The sequence below is a fragment of the Ambystoma mexicanum genome, chromosome 9 (assembly GCF_040938575.1).
Source record: "Ambystoma mexicanum isolate Mex_15411 chromosome 9, UKY_AmexF1_1, whole genome shotgun sequence".
Taxonomy (NCBI): Eukaryota; Metazoa; Chordata; class Amphibia; order Caudata; family Ambystomatidae; genus Ambystoma; species Ambystoma mexicanum.
In genome coordinates, this window is record NC_090931.1 from 650,919,449 (window position 1) to 650,940,038 (window position 20,590).

The window sequence follows — 20,590 nt, forward strand, 5'->3', positions numbered from 1 at the left end:
ACTAAAAAATGCCAACTCACAGAAGTAGGAGGGAGCCAGGAAGTGTGGCGAGAACAAGAACTACATTCCCCACAATGCCAAGCTTGTGATACGTCCGCTCAGACGATTGCCCGTGGCCCCTGCCTGTCAAAAAAACATATCTCAGCTGTCTCTGGGCAGGGCTAGACTCGCTGTCCGGGCTAGTCATTTGTTGAGAAGAAATCCTGCCAGGCGGGCCCTGTCAGATTGTTAGCGATCACATTGGTAAGGAAAGTTTTCGATCAATGTTTTGTAACCTAGGCGTCGGCTGGGCGGGTCCGGCTCGAAGTTGCGGACAGGGCGTGGCAGGCGTACTTTTAACGTCCATTATTCATGAGAAGGCGGCTACGCCGGCAGTCGAGCGTCCTGATTGGTTACAGGACCCACCGCTTGGTCCGTGCGTCATCGCGTTTCCAGCTGATCGAGGCAGAAGCCGGTGTCTGAGGGAGAGATCGGCGAGCGGCGACCTGGAGAAGGGGCAGTGGGCGGCCACCGCCGGCGGTGGGCAGGAGACGGTGCTGCCAAGCGGGCAGAGGCATTGATGGACGGGCGAAAGCAGAGTTCTCGAGGTTAAGAGAGAGTTACACCACGAGACGGGGAGTTAAATGCTAGCGCTTTGGGGGGAACGGGGGTGGGGGTCCTGAGAGAGGGGGCGTGGTGCCGGACAGCAGGTAACCCCAGTGCTGCCCACCGTGGAGAGGAGAGTGGCCCTTGGGAAGGGTGTGTGGGTGGGACGAGCGCTTTCGGAGAGGGCGAAGCTGGTACTTTTTAGGGTGGGGGGCAAGGGAGGAGTGGCGTGGCTCGAGGGCAACGGGGCAAATCAGATGGGCGAAGAGTCCTTGGAAGGGTCATGCAGGTGGGGTGCCTTCGCTGCCTTGGGAATCATCTGGAAGCCGGCGAAAGACCTTGGGAGCGATCTTCGGTATTTCCTGGGTGGGAAGGGGTGAATCCATTTATTGAGTGGGAGAGGTGCTCTTTTGAACAGGAGAGCTAAGGAAACTTGGAAGGGAAGGAGGGGCTGTTGGATAAATTGTGTGAAAGGTGAGGACTCGTCGATGCCGGGTAGGCGAGTGAGCCTTTACAGAGAAGGGCTGCAGGGCCCTGAAGGAGAACCTGGGAGGTAAGAAGAGTGAGCCTTGGCAAGGGGTACGAAGGGAAGGCACCTCGGGAGGAATACCAGAAAGGGGTGGCTTTGGGTAGATGGTTTTGGGGGGGCAGATAATCCCTCTATCCAGAGTTAAGGTCTGCAGGCCTAGGGTTTTGAGGGGAGAGGATGGTTTAGAGCTGGTGCAAAGGAAAGACTTGGCATATGAATAGCTTCTGGAGAGCTGGCTAAGACGTTTGTGGCTCTTAAAAGGGTGTGCTAGGAACCCCTATAAGTGAATCTCAGTTGGAGATGGGATTTGACAGGGTATAACGTGACAGTAATCTGAATAGTGAAGTAAGATTGGAAAACATGGGCCTTAGTACTATTAATGGTCATCGCCACTTAACGATGGGCTTCTTGAAAGGTGGTAAAGCTCCTAATTGGAGTATTTGGCTTGGGGCCTGTGTAGAAGGTTTTGGGGTTGCCTCTTGTGAAGAATGAGAGTCCAGTTGGAGAGGAGACTAACACTTGTGCAGGCAGGCGTTCAGGCCCCTCAACTTGGAACTCTCTGAAATTAACTGTTATCTGGAGAATATCTAGTTAGGGTAACGTGCTCACAGAAGGCTAATTAGGTCCCAATGGTGACTGAGGATCGGGTGGGATTGATAAATACAAAGGGGTCAGAGTGGAGATGGGCAAGTTTGGGTACGTTTTGGAGATCAATAAGAGGTTGGGAAGGTGTCTTGGGGGAATTCAGACTTCTGGGAAGTGGGGATTAACTCCAGGTGGTAGCAGGGTTTTTGGTGTAAACATGGTCTGTCTTGGGTAGCTGAACTCATGGATTTATTGGCAGGCCCCAGGGACAGGACAATGCCAGCCATATGGCTTAATGTTAATGAGCAGGTGAGAGGGGCAACACTGTTTTGATTTGGTGCCAGGTTGAAGAGCTCATGAGGGCAAATTCAACTGGGTCACTAGGGTGGAGGGCGAGATCTGGGTGGGAGGGGTAATGTAGTCCCAGCATAGGACAGGCTGCACCAGGAGATAACATTGGTGTTCTAGGTTAGTTGTATAATTAAGTGGTTGGAGTCAGGGGTGTTGCTAGGTCTGGAAAAGATCTGGGGCTACGCTAATGTTGGTAGCCTTTTGGTTGTAGACCCTGAGATTCAATCCGGGGCTACAACCAAAAGACTCAGGGTTATATCCCCCTAAGCCGCCCCACCCCCCAGCAACACCTCTGGTTGGAGTACAAGTCAAAATGAGGGTGAGGAGATGAGGTTCATGAAGATCGTCTTGCCAGGGGAAGAGCAACCATGCTCTTGGGAAGGTAAGTTAGGATTCTAGTGTATGTGTGGGGGCGACACGTTTGGACACCAGAGAGATGCAGTCAGGGATGGAGTTAAGACCTTGGGAGAAGGGGACATGCCTGGTGCTACGTTCGTTGCCTAGAAGAAGAGCAAGTCTCCTGGCCAGGTAAATTGGGGCACCATAAAAGTGGCTAGAGGAGACTGTCCGAAAAGGAGACCAGGGGTGCATGTTGGGGACCCATCTGTGGAGTGAGCAAGACTTGCTGGAAATTGTGTGTGTATTATATACTTTTTGTAATATGTTTTTAAAGTCCACTTTATACTCCTGTAGAGAGAGATGTGGGTTCTGTGGTAAAGTAAAACGGCTTCCCGCAAAAGGTTTTAGGGCCACGGCAAGAGGCAAGAGGCCGGGCACGCCAGCTTTTTTAATTCACAAGCGGGGGGACATGGTATTGGGGGCGGGGGGCTAGTTGAGGACAGTGGGGCTCACACACCGCGTTAGGGCCTAGAGCAGCCTTTTTTAGTATGGGAAACGTGGAGGCAAGGGCCAACATAAGGGATTTTAGGCCTCGAATGGTTTTGTATGTGGCCTTGAAACGGAAAGTGCTTATGAGAATTGCCTGGGCGCCACCCTTCAGGTGCTACTTATAGAGACTTTAAAAAAAAATGCTTTTTGAGTTTGGGTGCTTGATCAGTTTCTGTTGATGACCAATACCTCACTCCCTCCCAGCCACACCATATGGATACCGGTGTGTAGTTGGGTTTTAATCTTTTGAATTGTGGGCGGGGGGGTTGAGGTGTACACGAAAAGTGTAGCTTTTGGATGAGGGGGTGAACAGAAAGAAAAGCCGTACGAGGGCCATGCATTCCGATTCACTTAACTTGTTGGGGGCGTTTCCATTTTCTGCAGGAAGACCCTCCATCTGCTGCGGGCCCTGGTTCTACGGGGTCTGCCTGCGCAGGTAGGGTTGGCGCGGGGAGCGACCGGATCACTTGGTGTACTTCTGCACCGCCAGTGCGCTGGTGGCGGGACTAGGGAGTGGCAATGATTGGCGAGTGAGGCATGGGCTGAGGAGTGGTTGGGGTTCTTGCAATGACTGCGTTATGAGGCTGCAAGGGCTTGCGAAAGGCCTGCGTGGGTCGTTTGGAGGTTCGCAGGAAGTTGGGGGGGGGGGGGAAGGGGGGGCTGAAGGGACACCTGTAGTTGCAGAGTCTAGTGGACTCCGAGGTTTCTCACCTCTGAGCGAGGTGGTAAAGTGCCGTGAGTGCCCCTCCCCTGGCGACTGGGCTATTTGAGCAGATTATCTGTCTCCAGGGCTGAGGCAGCGGCGACTCCGCTTCCTGCTGATTCATGCATTGCAGCCTTGCGATGGGAGGAGGACGGGCCCAGCCCTGCTCAGGCGAGGAGGGCGCTGCCCTGGACCGGCTCCTCGAGGGAGGGGTTGGTGGGGCCCGAAACCACTTGTACGCGGCCTGGTAGGCTTTCAGGGTAGGTTCCAGTAAGGCTTGTGCACCTCAGTGCCCAGGGTGAGGGACACGTGTGCCCATCTTTGTACATGCCCGGCCGTTCACCGGTAGGGGGCTGCTTGCAGGTGAGAGCAGGCCTGGTTGTGCGTTTTGAACATACTCTTGGTGAGAGGTCGCTGAGGGCCCAACCAGGCTCTCCTGATGAGTGTTAGTGGCACCAGGGACGCTGCGGGAGGCCACCCTGGGCAAACTTGAGGTGAAGGCCTAGGCGCGCCCCTCCGTCGAGATGCAGTGGGGCCTGGTGCCAATCCAATGACGAGCCCCCACAGAAGATGGAACGGTCATGGACAGGCTCCTAAAAGAGGAGTCGCGTCACTTGACGGGCTTCAGCAGGGGGAGGGCTCGGCTCTGGACAAGCTCCTGTAGGCGCAGCTTTGCCCAGGCCTCTTGGTGGGGGGCGAGGGAGGGAGGGAGGATAAAACTGGGGGAGTGGCTTGGGCTTCAAGCCAAGCCAAGGGGCCTGGAATTCATACCATATGCCCCAGGCATGGCAGGAATGTGTGGCATCTCGTACAGTGTGAAGGGTGCAGCCCGGGCCTCTCCACATCGAGTGACGCTCGCAGGGTCCGCGAAGCAGGCAGACTGAGGTTGCGAACGGGACCAGTTCTCGGTAACAGCCGCTCGTTCTTTCAACTTCAATAGCAACTATGGAACGGGGTTTTCATTTTAATTTGCAGATACAGAAACCACCAGCCACTCCTTGGCCCTAGTAAGGCCCAAACACTGCCCTGTTGGACCTGGACTGCTATGTGCTGCCAACTTAGAAACGGTATTTTGCTGTGGTGGTGCTACTGAAAGCATTGGTGTTTTTGCTTGGACAGATGGGCGTGTTGGCTGGTGGAAAGTTGACACTTTGGTGGATGGTTGGGTTTTGTCTGTTGGTGGAAGTTGACCCTGATGCTGGTAGAAGGCTAGCACATGAGGGGAGTATAGTTGCTCCAGTCCAGATTGGTTACCCCTTATTTAGTTTAGAAGGCGGATCTGTGGTTCGGTTTTATTTTATCTAATGCCTTTTTGGGAAAAGTCACTTAATGCTTCCTTATACATTAGCAGAGAGAGAGTAATACATCTTTAACTTGATACTTGAGTAGTCCAAGGCTCTCCTGGCCACAGTCCTTGGTGATGGGTACGGCGAGGCCCGCATCACTCCTGTGGAGTCTTGTGCAGTTGGGAGCTGATGTTCCGATGTCATACCCAGTTTTGGGCCTGGGCTGCACAGAGTGAATAATGAGGCAAGCGGCAGAGTGCCTCTCTATGGAATGTTGAATGACCATGGCTGTCGGTAGACTTGTGGGATGTGTGGCTTCTGGAAGATGCTCAGTCTTCCTTGCCACTAGAGTGGGATCACTTCTGTACTTATGTCATAGGGCTGTAGTGCATGGTCCAGTAGCCCGTGCAACTCTAGCATGGCTGCGCCTATGAAGCATTGTGCTGTTTTAGCTATCCTGGCTGCCAAATAAGTTACACACCCTACTCCCCAAACATAGTCTAGTTCAGATGCACTAGTTGGCACCCATTGTGTGCCCCTGAGATATCTAACATGGTTGGACCCCCATCGACATGGCTGCACCCGTGACTGCTGCTTCCAGATGTGTAATTTGGGGCTACCTATAAGGCACATCCATGCTTATGACGGCATGTGCATATGAAGACCCGTTAAAGGATCTGGCCATGAAGCATACACTGCACTCCGATGATCTAACCTTGCCATTGCCGTGAATGGCACACACTGCTTACCTAACAAGGTTGCACACACACAAAGCGCTCTCCTTATTTGCTCTAACTTGGTAGCATCCATGTCTTTCCAGCTCACCCCTGTGTAGTTCACACAATCCTTATTTGGCATCACATTAGTCCCGTCCCCTAAGTATTGGTCTAACCCTTGGCATGACCCGTAGGTGGATCACTCATGGACGGTTGGTAATCGAGGTAGCACTCATGAAGCTTGCAACCCTGCATCCCCCGCACTTGCGTGATCTGAATGACACAAGGCCTAGTAAGATCTTTATTTTGTCCTCCCTGTGTTACCCCCTCCTTGTCTTGTCACGCGTTATAAATGCCACATCATATCATTAACCAATCTTTTTGTGTCCCTGAAACCCACTCTGATATTTAGCATGACCAAGCAACAGTCTGCTGCCTGATTACTACTTGGCTACTTCTGTGGGATGTGTTCCCTGGTTACATAACAGAGCCCTGCTAATGAAAGGAACAACTTGGTTATCAGAAAATTGCTTTAATCGTGTATCTTGCCAACTTGTTACCAAACCTGGCTGTGCCAAATAACTGCAAATCCTGGTTATCAAGAATGTATTGACAAATTTCATTCCATCTGTGGAGATGTGTTTCGCCGTATAAAGCACTTGGAGAGGTGCAAACGGTAGTCTGGGTAGCCGCACAAGTTGGTACCTTATATTGGAATGAACAGGAAATTGGAGCATAATCGGGTGGTGATGGGTGCAAGCAGCTTCCTAGACTGAAGCCAACAGACAGGCAAGGGGGCAGAGAGTAGTAATTTATCATGGTACTTACTGTGCATGTAAGGAGAGGTGCAAGTGGGGTAGAGATGGCGCCCCTTCAAGGTGTAGACGTTTGAGCTGGAGGTTTGACTTGAATAGCTGAGTGTTGCCAATGCTTTTGAGGTTTGCAAGGATTTCCGTAAGAGGAGGGGAAACGAGCGTAAGTGAAGGATATAGTGTGGCATGGGATGGAGAGATTCCGAAGGATGCGTGCACAAGGGTCATAGGAGATGAGGCGAGGTTGGGGATTTCAAGGTTATTAGCAGACATTTGAAGATGGACTGGTGGTTCATGGGTAGCCAACTGGTTTGCAAAAGTTGGGGAGAAGCCATAGTGGGGGTTGGGGAAGTAATAAGTGGCTAGCCATTCTTGAGTGTGGCAAAGGGATAAAGGGGATTATATAAGAGGAGGCTTGAGCTGCCGTAGGTTGTTTGAGTGGAAGATGGGAGGCAAAATATTTGGTAGAGTGGCATGTGACTAGATTTTCCCGAGATTAAACTGGTTGATTACAGGAGTGGTGGTGGAGGTGGTGAAATGGTGAACTTTGAAGTATTTCTAAGACTGCCCAGAGGTTGCACGCTTTAGTGCAGGGGGGAGAGTTGGTCAGGGAAAGGATATTGGCAATGATTAGGTCTGGTACATCATGGGCTTAGAAGTGCGTTCAGGCTTGGAGGAGGTGAGCATTAGAATGAAACGCCTGTGATGGATGGCCGAGGCAGTTGTGGATCTGAAGGGAGAGTGCAGGGAGAACGGAAGGAAAGGAGCAGAAAATGTGCATGTCGTTGGCAAATGGGTGATGGGAGGATCTGAGGGTGGTGTAACACCTAGTAAGGGGTGGGCTGAGGACGGATTCTGGGGTCAGGAGAAGGGGACTCCAACCAGGAGATGGGTGGGGTGGGGTATCCAACACCAATGCTCCAGGAGATGGAGAACGATGGATTCAATGCCAGGGTTAGGAGGTAAGGTGTGGTTGATGGTGTCAAAGGCTGTAGTGAGGTGAAGGAGGAGGAGCCTGGAGGAGTTTGTTATGGTGTGCTGAGGTAAGCACGTTGGAGATATGAGTTGGAGCAGAGTGGTGTGATGGCTACAAATGCCAGAAGGGAGAGTGACAGAAAATGTTAGCCTCCGAGTAGCTGGTGATCCTGTTGAAGACCACCTGATCTAGGATTTTGGATGGGAGGGGAGAATAGACAGGGCGATATCGGATTAGCAGTGTATTTTCTTTAGTCTGGGGAGGCCAGTAGCTACTTTTCAGCTGGAGGGAGAGGTTAAAGAGAGATGACTGGTAAGAGCAGGTTAACTGTGTACGTTCTTTGACTTGAATAATTTGTGTGGAGCAAGTACAGATGTCACTGGGGCACAAAATGGGTGGACTTTCAAGAGTGGTAGACCATGCCGATGCCGTAGGTAAGGTTGGAGAGGTGGAGTGAAGGCATGAGAAGGAGGCTGCGAGAGGTGGTAGATTGACTTATTAGGAGGGTGGTAACAGTGTTGCCCATCTTGATGGAAAAATAGAGGGCAAAGTCTTTAGATGGAAGGGCAGGGTATGCAGCAAAGCTTGCAGGGTAGAGGAGAGTTGGCCATTGCGAGGGGGGAGAAAGGGATGAGGATTAGTGAAGCAGAGGTAATTGGCTGTTGTGTTGGAATGGCTGGGAAGTATGTAATGAGGGTGTGGGTTTGGGATTTGCGCCACTCAGTGGATTGTCGAGGTAGTCTTTTAATTGGTGAATCTCGTGGGCAGGGGTTATATCAGGTTGAGGGCAAATGGGACGGAGTACATGTGCAAACAGGATAGAGGTTTTCTAAGGGTGTGTAGAAGGCTTTTAAAATTGCGGTACGGGGGGACCGACCTAGGCAACAGGATCAAAACGTTGCCTAATCCGGAGTGAAGGAGTCTGTTGTGAGCGCAGGGGTTAGCGTTATTGATCAGTTGGACCTTCTTTCTTGGACGTCTGGGCAGTGGAAAAGGTAGCATGGGAGGCAGTGTTATTGAGGGCTATCTAGGTTTCAGTGATGCCCATCACAACGCTCTGTGGGTTATGGTCATCCGTGATTTGGGGGGTGAGGGTCGGGGTCGCAGAAAGTCTTGCCAGCAGTCCGTGCCTGGATGCCCACACTTGTCAAATGCTGCAGTGTTGGTGGGAGAAGGTACTTGGCTGTGGCCTACTATTGCCCTATTGTAGTTAGGATCTTTTTCGGTGGGGGGCATGTGTGTGTGGGGGCGGAGGCATCTAGAGCTGGGGGGCTATACATTTCCCTATTGGAACCTGTTTAGTTTGGGGACCGCACCTGTTGGTTGGAGGTGTCTGTTAATCGATTTGTATTTACTAGTTTCTGCGCAGCGTGACCACCTCAAGTCTACCGAATGTCTGACGAGTAATAGCTTGGCTGTGCAGGTGTTTGGGTTGGCAAGTGTCTGGCTGTGGGCATGTTTAGCTTATTGTACATTGCCCGACGACTGGGAAAAGTTGGTGTTTGGTTGCCCTGCTATCTGGCAAAGGGGAAGGGTGTCCAGTCTCGCGGCTGTCTGTAGGAAGGCTTGCATCTTCATTCTCTCTCAGCCCTGTAATGGTCTGACGGGTAATAAGTGGCCCACGTAAGACTTTCCATTATAATTCTTGCTCTGAACATCTGACTTCATCCGCATGTGATGCTGACTAGCAATGTAGATCGGAAAGGTCAGTCAGTGTGCGTCACTTCCTCTCACTCGGTCGGTGCCTAGGGCTACTTAAACCAGACTGCGTGACAGCAGGCGTAACTGGGCTGCTGGGGCCATATTACAATCCAGGGGGACTTGATCAGTGCTGGATGGGGAAATTGTGGGTGTGGTCTACGCGTTGTTGCAAGTAAAAAGAACCCACGCACTCTTCTTCTATGCTACACTTTAAAGTGGGGTCCTTGTTATTGTTTTTGTCTTCTCGCTCCCGACTGGTGGGTGTTTATGGGCAGGTGGATTCCAGAGGGCCGTTTTCTACGTTTTTGGTGGGAGGAGATGGTGGTTTAGAAGCAAAGTTAGATGGTGCCTTCTTTTGTTAAAGGTATTTGTACCGCGCAACGTCACCAACGGAATTGGTCCCCAGGCGCTCTGGGGGATCTGTAAATAAGGTGGGATGGGTTTGTAAGGTGAAGAGGGAGTAGAATAGTGAGGGGAGTGGTGTTCTGTTGGCAGCTTCAGCTCGGTATACACCAGATTCTGAGCTTTGATGCGGGTATTGGATCGCTGTCAGACCGCGTGTGCTGTTGCTCCGGCTTATGTGTTGTTGCAGTGTTGTGAAGTGTGTGCGGGTTGTTGAGTTTATTTTAGTGTGATAAGTATGGAGAGTTTGAGCTTATATTGGTTAGTGGGTTACCTGACCTTTAGCATGATAACATTTACAGTTCTATCCAAGTCTGGACATGCTAGTATTCACGATCCATCTAAGCGTGGACATGCTAATATTCACAACTCCATCCAAGTCTGGACATGCCAGTATTCACATTTCTATCCAAGTCCGAACATGCTAATATTCGCAACTCCATCCAAGTCTGGACATGCTAATATTCATAATTCTATCTAAGTCTGAACATGCTAATATTCAAAGTCCTTTCCAGATGCGATGCAGGCCAACGTTCACAACTCTATCCAAGAGTGGGCCTACCAATATTGGTTTGCAGGGGTTTTGAATGAATAGCAGGGTTTTAAGTGCGCCAGGGCTCTGACAGGCTCTCCTCGACGCCCCACGACTGATTTCGTCAATAGTGGAAGATATAGATTCGGATTCCTTTATCGCCATCCAGTGGAAGAAATGTGCAGTGCGAGTAGGTAGTGTACCTCGGTTACCATTTATTGGTGATGACCATATCAGTTTTTGTCCTCGCCCCCCCAACTTTCCCCTATCCCCCCAAAGACTGCAACCAGCAGTGATGGATTACAGTGCCTTGGCTGCTTCTTTATTTTTCTGGCCCAAGCCCACAGTGATTTACTTGAGGCCAGCAGAAGACCAAGCAGAGTCCTCAGTGGCGTGATGGGCAACCACTAACACTATACTGAAATGCCCCCCTTCTGTGACATGCTTTTGGCTCCATCACATCACCGAGAACCCTGCTCTTTGTGCTGCAGTTCTCAATCTGGGTTTCCCCATAATAGAAGTTTAAATTACTCACTAAATGTAATCAATTCCTCCCTTTATTTTTTTGTTTTTTACACAGGTTCAAATACCTTGTTATCAAGACGAACAGTGCAAATTGTTTTTTGGGTTAAAAAGAGAACGCGGGTAAATCTGAATACATACTTTTTAAAATGCAATTCTTTATAAACGGTATTCAATCTGAAGATCCCTGTTTATTTGGTTTGCACTGTTCATCTTGATAACACGGTATACTTGCTCCTCTAAAAAAAAAAACAGGCTATGCTACAATGGACTGGCTTACCTATTCTGGCATGGAAGATCACCGGTTGATTTCTGTAACTTGCTCTGTATAGTGCCCACCCATCGCTTAGGCCATGGCCCTTGGTGGAGCCCACCTGGATTTCCATCCCACTTAAAATACTCATGAATTGCCAAACTCTTGGCAGGTTTGGCTGCGTCCTTATTGGTTGTTGGATTTGCTTCGTCGGCCCCCTTTATGCAAGGTGATGGCCATTTTTACATCAATGAAATGGGGATACTTGGACGTCTTGCTTTAATAGATTGAGTGTTGCCATTTAATTTACTGAGCTGTGATCTTCTACCCATTGCTTCATGTTGGGTGGTGCAGTCTGCTGCAACTCGGGTGCCAAGTCCTTCGCTTGAACCATAGAATGTTGATCTTGGGCGATTTTGCTGTTTTTTTTATTCTGCGTGCCATTCAGGGCATCACGGACAGAAATGTAGCTCTAGTTTGGTGCCTGTACTTGGGCTCATGCTGACTCCTGCGCTGTTCTGGTCCTGCGGCAAGGCCTCTTTCAGCCTTTTTTTCCTTCCACTGGTCGAAGTGTACACAAAATGTAGTCCAACTGTGTTCCTCTCTTCACAGCCCCTCAATACAAACCCCATACCTGGGTCGTGCCTTTCCTCCACTCCATCCCCCAACACCGTGTTTTTTCTATACTATCAACACTGAAAGAAAAGGACCATGCATTTCGGCCGTTGTCCCCCACAGCATTCAGCTGTATACACCCTGCCAAGTACTATAGCCACCCCCACCCATTGCCTGTGCACACAGCTTTCCCTGCAGCAATTTCAGGTTAATCCCGTTTAATGGCAGAAAACCAATGCTGTTCACTGTGTGCACCGCAGTGATGGGCGTTTGTTTTCTGGAATTAAGCCGGGCTATGCTGCCGCTCGGCAATGAGTGTTCGCTCTCAAGCAGGCTAGTCAAATAAACTAAAACGAATCGGTGTCTTTGCGATGGCTCGGCAAGATGGGACACTAGAGTGTCAGCAGGACTTGGGGTTTGAATCCCCAGTAAGGGTGAAGTAAAAAGATTCCCTTCCATGCCATCCAGGAACTGTTTCCGGGTGCCCAGAAGTGAGAGAAAGATGGAGGATTTACCTGAAAATTAGAGATGTCCTACCCTTTAGTTCCCGTCAACTTCGACCTTTTTTGTTTTTTTTCAGTGCTGTAATGGAAAGAGTGAGGCAGAAGATGTACTTTTGGAATCCCTCAATTGTGGGTGGTGTGAATCTTCCAGTGACTGGTGGTGTGATCGATGAGGGTGTGGCTGGAAAGGCGCTATTAATGTGGATTTATAGCAGGCAACACATAGCCTGAGCAGACGACGGGTAGATATATTTTCTTGGAGCATAAACTTTCCCCATAAAGACACTGAAAACGATTCTCTCGCCTGTTTCTGCTCGACCTGTCTGGGTGGTAGAGCTGGGCTATCTGGGTGGTGCAGCAGCAAGTTTATCTAGCTGTACATTCAGTCTCCATGTTTAGCATAGCAGTATTAGCTCTGTTTTGAGTACAGCAGTGCTTTTCTTCTCCATTAAGTAGTACTATTGAGATTTTCGCTGTGGTATCTCTTCGGTACATTGTCTGCTATCCCGCATGTTGTTTTTCACGCACGTTTTCAGCAACACTCTTGCTCTTCTTTGTTTTGCATAGCAGTGTTCTCTCCTGCACACTTTCTCTGTATTTGATACAGCAGTGCTAGCTATGTCGGCTGCTCACAATGTGGCACATTTATCTGCGTTTGGTACAGCAGTTATTGCTCTTTGCTTATTTCTTGCCTGATTTTAGTGGCCTTGTGTTGGCTGGAGAAATACTGTCTCTCACTGTGTTTGGTACAGCAGTAATGGCTCTTTGCTTATTTCCTGGGTGTTGGCTGGAAAAGTACTGTCACTGTTTGGTACAGCAGCTATTGCTCTTTGCTTATTTCCTGCCAGGTGCTAGTGGCCTTCTGTTGGCTGGAGATGTACTATCACTGTGTTTGGTACAGCATTGTTGTCTCCTTGTTGATGCTAGATTATGGAGTAGTCTCTGTTCAGTACATCGGTGGTATTTCATCTGTACATTGCCCATGGTATCTGCAGTGAGCACAGCAATGCTAGCTCCCCCTTCACATGACCCCATTTGTTCCAGTCCTCACCCTACCGCCCTCGATTGCTTGTCGATCCCTTACTATCAAACTGACCACCCTCCCTTGTTGGCTCCCTGCTACCATGTTTCTCTGCTTCTCTCACCACTTTCTTCCCCGCCCTCCCAGCCCCCATGATTATAAAGCGCTCCATTGCTTCCCAAAGCTAGGTCCTAACTCCAGAAATCCCCTAATAATAATGGTGTTTGGTGCTATTTTTCCTTTCTGTGCTGCAGCAGTGCTACATCTCCCCGTCTTTGGTATAGCATTGCTTTCACTCCCCTGTTGGGTACAGCAGCACTGTCCCCTGCGGGCTGCTTAATGTTTCTTTGCAGCAGTAACGGGGACTGACTGGACGATTTTTCTCACCGCAGAGAGGTGATCTGGACAAACAATGTTTGCTGATTGGCGTTCTGGCCCAATTCCTGCACTGTTAAGGATGATACAGTTGGGATGTTTACTAGCTATGGGTTTGGTATGACTAGAGTAGGGTGTGCTTGAAATGTTTGTCCCAGAGTTGCATGAAGTAGTGGGTGATGTGTGCTCTGGGTTTCCCTTTGACTTATTTAGGGTGGCCAGTTTTGCTTGGTGCTGTTGTGAGCGTGCATATGTCTGCGAGACAGAAGTGGATCCGGTTCCTGCATATGGCTTCTGACCCGCTTTCCTTCCTTCGCAGGTGCTGTCGTGGCCTCGCTGTATTCCTCTGGTGTCTTGGCCAACCGTGCCAGTTCTTCAGTGGCAAGCTTTATGTCTATGGTGTCCACTAAAGCTGCCAGTTGAAGAACTGTTGCTGTTGGCCCTGTTCTGCTCTCCACGAGAAGTCGCCCTGCTGCTGGCCTGAATCCGACGGAGTTTGCCCCAACTCTCTCCGCCTCCTGAGGCATTAAGAAGCCCTCCGATGCTGGTGCACAACATTTGCAAAGTATATGTATGCCAATTCCTAATACTGCCTGCTGGCTGCTTTGCAGTGGGTGGGGCGGTTACGAGGAAGAAAAACATTAGGTTGGGAAAGGAATTATGGTGTGATATTGAATAGAAAACTACAATGGACGATGTCTCACTGAACAAAACTTGTATTCAATGTTTCATGTTCAGGACTCGGATGGTAAAGAGGTGTGATGGGTCAGTAATCATATTACATTCTTTATTATAATGCATAAAAAAGTGAATCACAAATGTCATTCAATAATTACAGATGATACTAAACCAGACATGTTTCTCACATATACCTAAAAGCATAGCCCGACAATATATACACTGTGCAAACATTTCACTGTATTTCCTTTCAAGTATTTAAGACTTAAATACTTGAATTTAGATGACCTAAAGATATGTTCTAGAATTAGGCAAGGGGGACTTTTGCCTTCTGGAGTCACTGTAGTACACAATACTATTGGCGTTTTTTTTTTTTTTGCACAGGGGAGACCCATGCTTTTTGTATAGTGATATTGAATAGAGCATGCTTATGCCACATTTTGATGTGAAGTAGTAAGAGGAATAAATGGTCGGTGAAGCATCTCTTCGAACGCCCTCCATCTCTCAGCAGAGTGTCTCTCCCTGCACCCTCTGACCTCCTATCATGAATAGGCTTACCTGCAGACCAGAAAAAGGAGGGGTTGACTGGAGTATTGGGTTCTGCCAGTTACACACCCCACCCCTTCCCTTCCCCAAGCACCCGAGAAGTCTGGGAGGAGAAACCGGATTCCTGAGAGGGCACTATCGCATAGAAGCTAAGGATAGACAGTGGCCCTCCTTTCCCTAATACTTCCTGTCCTAAGCCTCCGAGCCCGTGGAGTGTATGAAGGCGGCTTCACTATCCCAAAGAGGATCGAGCAGCCTTGGTTGGCCTAGTGAGGGCTGCAATCAAGTTTGGGATACATGAAGAATGTCCAATTCTTCGTGTTTGCTTCCATGACTACCCCCCCCCCCATTACACTTGGAGTAGCAAATGGAGAAAGCTACTGAACAAGTGTTGACTGCTTAAAAGAAAAACCGAACTAGCCCTATTTCTTTTATAGGACTAATTCCTGCTAAAGTTACTTTATGAAGAAACTGGTCGCATTTTGGCAAATCGCAATCTAAAGCTTTGATATCTTCCAGTAACATCCGAGTTTAAATGAATGCTCGTTTAGGGCTGTGCCATGAAATCAGTTTAATGGCTCAACTGCACACTTGGCGAGGAAGGTTTGATGCACAATTTTGATTACTTGAACACATTCACCTTTTGCGAACAATCCTGCTAGAACTACAATTGAAAAATCATGACTTTAGATAGTCTTTTTTTTTTTTTGTTAGCCTGTAAGTTGGCAGTACAAGGGTCCTCCTTAAATCTATTCCGACACTATGAACCGATGCGCAATGTGACGGCTCCCCTGCCATTTGCATAGTCTTCGTCTGCCCTGGTGGAACTGAAAAAGAGGCTGTGGGTTAGAGGAAAATGCAAGGTAGTTTTGCTGTTATGTTGATGGGTGCGGGATGAGTGTACCTTGAGCTTCACGTGTCTGTCTGTTTCTCGGTGTTCTGTGCTGCGAGCACAGAGGCATGTATACCTGAATGGGAGACTTGTGCGCCTGTGCTGCTAGGAAGCATTTGCTTGGGATGTGACCTCTTAAGTTGACTGCAGAGGTGTAAGGTTTCATGACTTATGGATTGGCATTCAGCTGCCATGTGTGGATAGCATAGATGGTATGTGTGTTGTGTCTTGGAGTGTAACATTTGAATGTGTTGGTGCGGGTTACAGTCTACAACCTCGACAGTCAGGTTGGGGAGGGCCACAGACAAACTAAAACCACAATAAGCATTTCATAACATGGCACCGCAAGGCATGAAAGGCCGCACAAAGCACGAGTCAAATAACCCTGAATCCTAGCTGTGCTCTTACCACTCGCCGCTGGCACAAGTCTCATGTCACTTTTTCACACCCCCCCTGCCTCCTTTATTCTACCTGTCTTGAAGATGCCACAAAAAATCTTTTCCTGTATAACCCTGTTCTTCTCTAACCAGAGTTTCTGTTTCACCAAAAGTCTGCGTTATCTGTGCGTTTCTTTACAGGGTTGAATTGCTTGGTTTGTAATAATGTTTCCTTTTAGTGCAATTACATTTTTTTTTGTAGTATAGAACCTTAATTCGACGTTTCATTTATTTTGGTACACTAGTAGTAGTCTTGTTTTGAATGCTTCCCCGGATTGCCCACTCCTCTTGAAGAGAATAAATAGCCCTTTGCCCATACTACTGTAGAGCTGAAGTAGGCCTAGAGTTTGGTTTCTGCCAGTTTCACCTTTAGGAATGAGATCTGTGCTGGTTAAGTAGTAGTGTGGGACTGAGGATTTTAGAAACCAGAACGCTTCCCTGTAATAATTTCATCAGTGTGGGATGGGATTGGATGGGATGAAGACACTGGGAAGAAGACCTACTTTGGAATTGAGAACGACAGAGAAGTTCACAAATAAATACGAAAAGAAATGGTGTGGGGAGCCTTGGAGCGCGCACAATTTCTTTGACCAGGCTGAGCCCCCTGCCCACACAAATCTTAAATTAGTGAGTTCCTGCCCTAATTGTCCCATTTGAAATGCTGCCTGCGCCTGAATTATGAAAACAGCATTGGTAAGGTCAATGGTTCTGAGTTTTATATAGAAAGATGGGCCCCCTCCACCAAGGTAGTTGTGGCTAAAATCTTTTGCTTTATCAAACCACTACATAATAAAAAATAATTCCCTGGGCAGAGGATGTAGAAACTATTTCTAAACTAATAAGCAAACTTAACCCACCCTGTCACCCCATCACTCGGCTCCAAGGCATGACTGTGTTTTGTGATCCTCTCCACCATATAAAAACAAAAGGAAAAATTCCGACTTGCACCTGTCACTTAAAGAGTTATGCCAAAAAAAGGGGCTGGGGGAGCAAGAGGCCTGCCAACACTAGTGTGGTGTTACGCTGCCACATGGGGTGTGGTACCGGTTCAGTATTTGGGCCGTGTTGTGGACAAAACGCCATCCCAAGAAAAGTTATCCACCCCTACTCTAGGAATATCTGTTCACTTCCTCCTCGTAGAAAACACGTACAGTATCTTCCTGGACTCCTCTAAGTTTAGCAGGCTAAATACTTGTCGGGCTGCTCTGAGGTCACCTTGACATCAGAAAATGGAACTCTCTGCAGTCCCAATTTCAAGTCATTTCCTCCTGGTTGCTGTATGTAGCCAAGCTTCTCTAGCATCTGGGTAACTTAGCGCTGTAAGTGCAGTGCCCCTGCCACGGGAGGATCTAGTGGGCCCACCCCCCGTTGGCAACTGAAAAGGGCGTAGCACTCTGTTTACTCACCCGGACCTTCAGGCAGAATCGCCTCCCGCACCAATATTTTAACCCTCATTCCCTCACCTAGTTCCTCTAACCTTTCGATAGCTCCTTGCTCTGAAAGATATGTTCTCTGTGGACTGCTGACATTCCGCAAAGTCTCTCTGCTCCTTACCTTTCTCCGCTGCCAAGGTTTCCAGTGAGGTCATTTTTGCCTATGTACCCAGACATGCTACCCCTGCTTTCACCAAAGGCAGTGCAGTGTCCCTTAGCTTACACTCCACCTTGTCCTAAAAGCCATGGGGGGTGTCCATGATACTTGAGGTGCTCTCAGTAAGTGCTGGTTGTTGCCCAGAGGTGCGCCCTCTCCTCCCTCCTTTGCTCCACCTGATTGCTGGTTGTGAGGCTGAAGAAACTCCTCCAGTGGCTGGCAGGTGCTTCCCTCGGTCTCTTAGGCGCCATTGTTTATTCAAGTGACTCACTTGGGGAAAGTTGTGACCACCTCCACGGCCAGCTATTTCCTCTCAGCCTGGCAACCAGTGCCTCGCCGCCCTGGCCCGCTGCCCCACTGTGCTCTGCTCCCCAGTTCCTGCCTGGTGCCACAGCTTCCCGAGTCCAGCAGCGCTGCAAGCAGATTATCCGGTGCCGTTGTTATTGTACATAACGGGCCCCCATCTCATAAGAGACGCAGGGCGTTTCATTTGTCGCCTATGCCACATTTTACAGCCACAGGACCCCCGCAGAAGCCCCCGAAAGGGCAGCTACAACCAGAGCGCAGGAGGAGAGCAGCCAGCAGGGAGAGCTAAACCACCCCGCCCCATCTGATAGTTTTAACATTTCCGCTCCTGCATATTAGTGTTGTACACATCACAATTAAATTAATAACCTGTTACCGATGGGGTTTACTTTTTCTTCACAAGACAAAGCAGGAACCTCTTGCTACTTTTGGTCATGCTTTCTATATGAAAATGAGACCAGCCAAGAACTTGTATTCATGGTTGTGTTGGGATGCTATATTGCTTAGAGAGCAAGTGGTTGAAGGTGCACTTGGTGAATTACACCAACGAAGCTTTATAGCTGCAATTAGCATGTTGCCTTTCATAGGAATTACTGTTAAATCAACTTAATGTGACAAGAATTTAGATACTAGCGAGTGTACCTCCCAAAAAATGCCAGAAAGAGCGAAACAGTTCCCCACACCCCCTTTCTATTAAAGAACCTCTCATGGCTATGGATTCCCTTCACAAGGAATATGAGAGCACATTGACCCTATAAGCCCACCTATGGTCAAAGAAGTCAGATCCTTAGATAAACGGACTAATACATGGTTTGATCAGGACCTGGCCATGATAATGAGGAAACGCAGGTGAATGGAGTATTAATCTAGTTCCCGGGCAGATGCCGTGTTATGCAGGGTGAAGGCGCGTGGCTACTACTTGGCACTGACGTGTAGGAACAAAGCCTAGCCTCACCAACACGTTTAAAGGTCTGTTGGGAACCATGCGCCTGTCCATTAATTTAGGGTGTGTAATGACAGGTCATTTCGTATTTTTGCTGCTTTCCATTAATTTTGGTGTGTAATGACAGGTCATTTCGTATTTTTGCTGCTTTGGAGTGTCGAGTTGTATCCCACATGTTCCCACAGATGCTGGTAACATGCTGCAAAATATAACGTTTTAAAAAAAAAATGGCCATTTTGTGATGGTTTTACAATTTGTCATTTATTAGTGTTTGTATAGAGTGAATGCAGATATGGATGCGCTTGTTTAGACTGAGGCACGTTGTCCAGTATGAATGTGGGTAAGAATTGTTTACAAAATAAGTTCTTTTGTTTTCCTGCATTGAATTATGGTCTTTTGATTTTGTTCTTGATTTACTCAATATTCTTATTTAATAAATAACTTTTCTAATTTTGTGAATCGTGTTCTCTGGATTTTTCCTTCAAAAACCTTGCAGCGCCTAAATCCAGAGAGTAGGTTTCTCTGCTCTTCGGTTTCTTAACATGCTGCAAGCGTACTGCAGGAACAGCTTACAGCAGCAACAAGTTCTAACTTTAAATTACCCAACAAAGTTACGGAATTTTGCATTTGCAGAAGGGGAGAAAGGTTTTGCACATATCCAGTCAGGTCTTGTGTGATGATGAGAATGGGAGACGTTACTTTTGGAATGACAAACCGAACGTCAATTCAAATATACAGACCCACATAGGGAGGGGCTGATACCCTTTTACTCGTGCCATGCAGAAGCAGGCATGGTGGCCATACTGACCTACACAGTGGTAAACATACTATTTAGGTCATTTAGGAATACATTAGAATTGTAATCTTGGTATTAAGAGACCCCAAGAAAACAGAACATAAAGGTTGTATGCTGTGCCATTTTTCTTGGAAAATGTCAATTCTGGAGAAAAACAGAAGCGATAAAATCAGATAATTGATTATCCGGGGGTAATATAACTTTGCACCAGATGAAAAGAACTCTTTTTGATCAATGGGGCACGTGTCCCATGAACATGTCATTTGTTGGCCCCTGTCCCACGAGGTTTGCTTATCTTGTTAGTTAAGATCATCCTAATGATCCGAACCAAACATTGGGTCATGCAGCAGGATAATACTTGCCAGTTCAGTTGAACACGCCTAAGTCGAGTCCTTTTTTTCCTTAACCTTCCAAGATGAAAGACGTCCCAACGTTAGACTCGCCTCTAATGCCCACTTCTTTAAGGATCAGGTGGAGACTGTGACCCCATCCCTCGATCACTTCTGAAACATGTTCTCAGGAGGTGGTGACCTTGTTCGCACACAGAGCTAAAGAGAGACCTTATCCCTGCCGCTTGCTCAAAGAAACCCAACTTGAAAGTAGAATTATCTAATCTCTAAACTCCCCTTCAGGGCGGCAATCCATAAAAGTATTGCTAGTCTCACTATTAAGCTAAAAATAATGTCCAGTCCTAGTGTCAAAACTCTGGCCACTGTCTGGCCAGGAGCAGAGTCCCTCTGACATATGGGAATAGTTGCATAACAAATAAGCTTTTCTGATCCTACTAGATCTAGCGCTGGCAATAAAAACGAAACGGCTTACACCTCCATTCATGTTTGTGGGAGAGGGGTGGGCGAAAACGCACAGTCCTTTACACAAGGGATAGTGGGCCACTATCACTCGCGGAGCCCCAAATGACCGTCCATTGCCAAATGTCACTCCTGTATTTCAACGTTCCATTCCATGAGTGGCACTCAGTTTTCACTCAGCAACGTACTCCAGATTAGTATGGCACATTACTGCATCTCCGAATGCTTGATGATCGTT

The 20,590-nt window shown here is 48.3% G+C and overlaps 2 long non-coding RNA genes across 3 annotated transcripts in view; both read left to right on the top strand.

Moving 5' to 3' along the window:
* Positions 1 to 403: 403 nt before the first annotated feature.
* LOC138488444 (uncharacterized) overlaps positions 404 to 20,590 on the top strand; it is a 259,534-nt gene continuing 239,347 nt past the window's right edge. For both annotated transcript variants that reach the window (XR_011274669.1, XR_011274670.1), the window contains exon 1: positions 404 to 587. This is a non-coding gene — a long non-coding RNA (uncharacterized lncRNA). The remainder of the gene's footprint in view (positions 588 to 20,590) is intronic.
* LOC138488445 (uncharacterized) lies at positions 4,370 to 19,206 on the top strand. Its single transcript, XR_011274671.1, has 2 exons — positions 4,370 to 18,824; positions 18,875 to 19,206. It is a non-coding gene; the product is annotated as an uncharacterized lncRNA (long non-coding RNA).